The sequence below is a fragment of the Pogona vitticeps genome, chromosome 1, assembly GCF_051106095.1.
Source record: "Pogona vitticeps strain Pit_001003342236 chromosome 1, PviZW2.1, whole genome shotgun sequence".
NCBI lineage: Eukaryota > Metazoa > Chordata > Lepidosauria > Squamata > Agamidae > Pogona > Pogona vitticeps.
Genome location: NC_135783.1, coordinates 26701619 through 26707618, shown reverse-complemented (window position 1 = coordinate 26707618; position 6000 = coordinate 26701619).

The window sequence follows — 6000 nt, the reverse complement described above, 5'->3', positions numbered from 1 at the left end:
GCACTGAGACACCACCTCTAATATGTCCTCGTCTGTTATCCTGTAGTATATGATCATCTCTTCTGTCAAGAGGTGATCATATGCTCCTGGTTTTTAACTTTCCACCGGGTTTCAATTATACTGTACAATGCATCTGTTAAAAGCAAATACTGTTGTACTTTACCTTGTTGCTGTCTGGTTTTAGCCTAGACAAAGGTAGGCAACTTCAACAGGTCTGGGAGACAACTTTCTGGCTTTGGGATGCTCAGGGGGCAGGGCATGCAGACATCCCCCCGAAACAAAAGAAACTTTAAAAGATGAAATTTTATATGGTTGCAAGTTCTCTTTCTGAAGAAATTGCTTTTGTTATGGTTATTAAACATGGCAGCCCCCCAAACCTTTTTGAAAATGGATTGTTGTGTTCTGTTGCTTTTAAATGTGTTTTAGCATTGATTTTATTTACTCTTTCTAATATAATACTTGTTTAATTCTTTTTCATATTTACTATTTTTGGCTTTTAAATATTGTCTTTTTAATGGTGCAAACCACTTCCTTTTAAGGAAAAAGGCAGGGCAAATCTGTTCAATTGTAAGTAATGAAATCTTTTATTCTTTCTCTTACTAATGACTCAGAGTAAGTTGCTGAGACTGTATGTTAATCAGAAAAGCGTGGACTGCTCTGGGGAACTTGAAACTATTCTGCTCTGTGAATTCCTGCACATCTGCTGCACAATTAGAGGAATTTATCAAAAAAAAATTCAGAACAGTGCAACAAGAATTGGGCCTGGCTGACCTTTAGTTTAGTCTAGTTATGTGATACACATGACAAAACCAGCAGCTCAAGAGCCCAGTTTTGTATTTCTGGAGCAAGTGGAAGCAGTTGGAATATTCAGTATCTCATCCATCCATCCATCCATCCATCCATCCATCCATCCATCCATCCATCCATCCATCCATCCATCCATCCATCCATCCATCCATCCATCCATCCATCCATCCATCCATCCATCCATCCATCCATCCATTCACCCACTGCCTTTCTTCCATAAAGGACCCAAGGTGGCTCACAATGATTAAAACTATACAATAACCCATGGATGATTTCTACTGGCTACATGTACAAGGTCTCAGTCTAGATTGTGAAGTACAAGAAAGCTTAAGCGAATTTGGCAGGCAGAACTTTTGCACTTTGCTTGCATTGGAGGTGAATAAAGACCAGTTCCTTTTGCCAAAGTGTTAACTGCAAAGACCTCAGGTCCCATAAAAGAGGGATTTAAGCAGGTTTAGATTTTGTATATTATCACCCAATTAGCAGGAAGTGGCTTCTCCCCCCTCCAAATACTTTCCTCTGCATGCTGGGGAATGTGGCGGTGCACATTTCAGCTAACTTTGTCTGCAAGATGCAGGTAGCTATACCGAAAATGATTAAGTATATTATATTAGTATCCATAACCTGCTTCCCTCAACGGAAAGGGACAGAAAGACGGAACCAGAGAGACTGAGAGCCTGTCCACACTGGCATACAGTTATGAGATATGATAGCATTGTTTGGCATGAACAAAAAAGACCTCATCCACTCGTCTTTCTACTTAAAACGATCCATTCTTCCCCTTTAAGAGCTGGTCTGTATAAAATAGATTGTATTGAAGATAAAGACCATTTCAGCAGCAGCTGGGGAGTGAGTGAGTGAGTGAGTGAGTGAGAGAGAGAGAGAGAGAGAGAGAGAGAGAGAGAGATCTCCATGCATCCATCTACTCTGCACCCCATGGCACAGTGATTAAACTGCAGAACTGCAGTGAAGATTCTGCTCACAATCTGAGTTCGATCCTGGATGTAGGTAGCTGGCTGAGGTTGACTCAATCTTCCATCCTTCTGAGGCTGGGAAAACGAGTACCCAGCTTGCGTGGTGGGGTGGGGTGGGGAATGTGTAGTGTGCATATTTAAATTGTAAACAACCCAAAAGAGCTTTAAGCACTATGGGCAGTATATAAGCAGCACACTTTGCTTTGCTTTTGCTTTAGAGCACACAAAATAGCGGAAACAGGAAAAGCAACTCATAAGGAACAGGTGGTAAGGCTTGATCACAAGGACCTTGAGGGGGGAGGAATCTAAGTTGGCAGCAGGTTCAAAGCATGCTCCCCTCTGACACCAAGTGTTAAAAGAAGTATAAAAGGTTGTGATTTTCCAACACAAACCAGTCCTGAACAGCACAATTTCTATCCTTGTTTTTCAAAGGTACAACTGCAAAAATAGTGTTAAGGGCTATTGCCCTAAGGCTTCTTTTTGTCTGAAAAAAACCATGACCTAAAACAAGTCTTTTTGGAGAGTGAGGAATGACCCCCAAATGGCCAACTGCTTCTAGGATTTGATGGCAATTTCAGGAGTCAATTTTTTGAGATGTTTGGGGGTTCTAGGGTTTCTAAAATGACAGATGCAAGGCAAGTATGGCCCTCCAAGATCCTCAGGGGGCAGGCCTCCCAACCTTGACTGTCCCGGCTTGAGGTAATAAAACTTATGCAGGCCTCCAGTTTTCATTTTAACTCTTTTAGGTAAAAATCTGAGACTCTACTGCAATTTTTGTATAGTCTGCTTATAAAAACATGTATGAACTGCGGAGAGAAATATCATTTTTAATCTGAGTTTATCTTTCTGCTATGACCAGTGTGATTGGGCAAATCCTGCTGCTTTCAATGGGACTTATTTAAACATGAATTGAACATTTTGTATTTCAACCTGGGAAAATTGTACAACAGGAGCATCAGAAGCTGCCCAGTGTCACACCAAAGTGCAGAGAACTACTTGGTCCATTGACTGGATGAGTCTTTTATCTTTGATTATTTCAGAAGGAAATAACAAGTATGTTTGCTTTCTGTAACACATGCCTCAGCAGAAACAATTGTTAGTGGGTGCCTGGTGTAGTCCTGTCTCCCATGAAACATTTTAGCCTATTAAAAGTCAGCTTTCAAAAAATGTTTTGGTTATCCATATGGGTCCAATAATTTAATAGTCATTCATTGTTATTCTTCTGTGGATTAACTGGGCCATTACTCTGCTGTGTACTTTGAAGACCTTGGGCTCCAGAGAGCTGTTGATTTATAGTACAATGAAAGGCCATGGATGAGCAAAATGTGCTAGGAAGCTCACAGACACAAACCAAGAAACCTTTTCTCATAACAATAGGAGTGCACAATGCCAGTTTTAGGGTTTTAAGGGTATTTAGACAAGATGAACCTAACAGGATCCTTGCCTCATTGAGAGAAGAAGTGGAGGTGGGCTACATCTTCAGGCCTCATGAGAAGCCGGTTCCATCAGGCTCCCTCAGCTGTCATCCAGAAATCATTCCATCAGTGTGAGGAAAAGAGAGAAACAGAAAGGCCATCATCAGAACTCCAGCTAGAGTTGCCAACAGTACAAGTATCATCTAGTAGTCATTCCATATGTTCTGATTGTCATCACATTCAGAACATTTATCTCAGTTTTCCTGGTTTTCTTATTTCCTTCTCTCCATATCTTTTTTCATTCCTTTTTTTGTATATCTAAGAGGGGTTTTGTGCTCTGTTGCTTTTAAATATGCTTTTAGTATTGATTTTATTTACCATTTTAATACAATACTCGTTTAAGTCTTCTTAAATATTTGTACACTTACTGTTTTTTAGCTTTGTATATTGTCTTTTGGCAACATGCCCTGAGTCCTTTCAAGGAAAAAGGTGAGGTAAAAATATTTTAAATAAATAAATATGTGTTACACTGCAGATTTATTTATTTATTTATTTATTTATTTATTTATTTATTTATTTATTTATTTATTTATTTATTTATTTAATTTATATGCTGCCCACTCTACCCAGATTGAGGGCTTCCTTGTGGAATGCAAACACAGGAAGGGGAAGTGGTTCCTGTTTGTTTCCCATCTCTAGGGTTTTGGACATTGTGAAATTTGAACATGGATATTCATAAGCAAAGATTAACATCTTTTAATCCTTTTCCAGGACAGAAATCCTGCCAGATCAAGTACGGTTACATCCTAAATTTCAGAACTGGTCTCTCGCTTGAATCAGAAGAATTATGGGTGTCCCTATCAGACAAAGATGGCAACTGCAGTCTAATCTCACAGTTTGAGTATAGAGGGATGACGTACATATCCACAGAGAATGGGAACAGAAATTATGTTGTCTCCTTTACTCATTTAATGTATCCATGGTTGTCTTCTGAAACAGACTAGGATTTTCACAAGTCATCTGAGGGTTCATCTAAATTGGCCCTTTTGGTCTAAATAGCTTGAGGCCATTTGGTGCAGTTCTTCCATCCAAATAGGATACAAACCTCAAGTGACACTATTCAGTCCGTCTCCTTCTGGTGTCAATTTCTGTTACGGTGAAGTGGCTTAATAAACAACCCACTTAATAAGTGAGCCACTTCAGGATATTGACAAAGAAAACACTTCCTGTGATCCTTTTTCATTATTATCCTGCTAGACCATCATTTAGATCAAATTTGAAAAAAAAAAATATAATTTCCCCTGCCCTTCCACTGAGGAGCAGAGGAAATATCTAATTTGACGATATCCTGATGTGGCTTGCTTATTAAGCCACTTCATGATACTGGAAATTAACAGCAGAAGTAGCCTTGACAGCTTAAGACACACTTCTTGGTCTATTCCCAGTGATCATACATGCTGGGAACAGACTAAAGTAGAGAACACCAAAGAAGTAGAAGCCTCTGATAGGGGCTCAGAATGGTGTGAGCTGGGATGCTCTGTGGATGAATTGGTTCACTCTAGCAATTACATTGTTTGTTTGTTAGAAAAAAAAGAGCAAACCAATCCAGCCCTACTGTGTACCAAACAGTGGGACAAAATGCCTCAATTAAATGAATATCCCATTCATCCTTTTAAAGAATGTTTGCCACATATATAATTTGTCTCCTGAGGAAGAAACATCCTTCCTGTTGGACAACTGTTTGTTTTTTCATCAAATTGCAGAAATGCCTCAGAGAGAACAAATGAAGGCTGGATGAGTCGACTCATATTGAGAATATGTACAAGATAGCATCCTCCTTTGCCAAGCAGATGTCTGTTGTACTCTATAAACAGAAGCTCTTCCTTGTAAAACTAGATGGGAGGTAAGCTCAGGAAAATGGCTTTTACAGCTGCATGCTGGCAGAGAGGCAATTTCTTCTCTTGGCTGCATTTTGAAGGTATGAATTTCGTTCAGTATTTTGTGAGAGATTCCTTTGTCACACCAAGCTTGCTGACATTGTGGGGTTTCTATAAACATGGATAGACTTCACTTCATACAACTGAAGTCTATCCATGTTTATAGAAACCCCACTGAGCCCAGTAGCTCCATTTCCATCCTGCATTACTGAAATTATTGAATTTAGGGCTCTTTTAAGATAGGGTGGAAACCTCAGATGTGAAGCTTCTATCAAGGAAGAAGTATTACGATTAAATGATGTTGGTCACAGACCCACCATCAAGGGTCAACATGGTTGGGCAACTGATGAGAGCCCATAGACTCAGAAGGGCCTATCCCCGACTGTGCCAAACCCTGTGAACACTGGCACTTCTAAACAGAATCCAAGTCAGCACTCAGCTTTGTTCCACTTTGCAGCGACCATTTGTCATCTTAGAACACAAACAGACAAGATGCCAGCTTCGCAATTTCAAGGTTATAAAAGGTTTCCCTCCAGAGACTCATTCCTTCAAAGCTCCCATGTGCAAACAATCAGCTTTCAAACAAAGCCTACATTTGTCCCCCAATGTCTAATCACATTGCCCAAATTCCAGTTTCTTAGCTCCTAATTCGTATCTTCCATGACAGGTTCCCGTAGTTAGAAGGATTTCTGAATAGTACAAAAGCTAAAGATCACTTCTACTCCCATTCACACGTGGTCCTGTCTCCTTGCCTGCCTACCTGGGAATGTTGCACAGTTCTTGGGGAGAAGTGAGTCAGTGGCACGAGGAGAAAGGAACCCAGTGGCAGAGTTGGCATTACCATTATAGGTGGAATCTCTGGCAGCA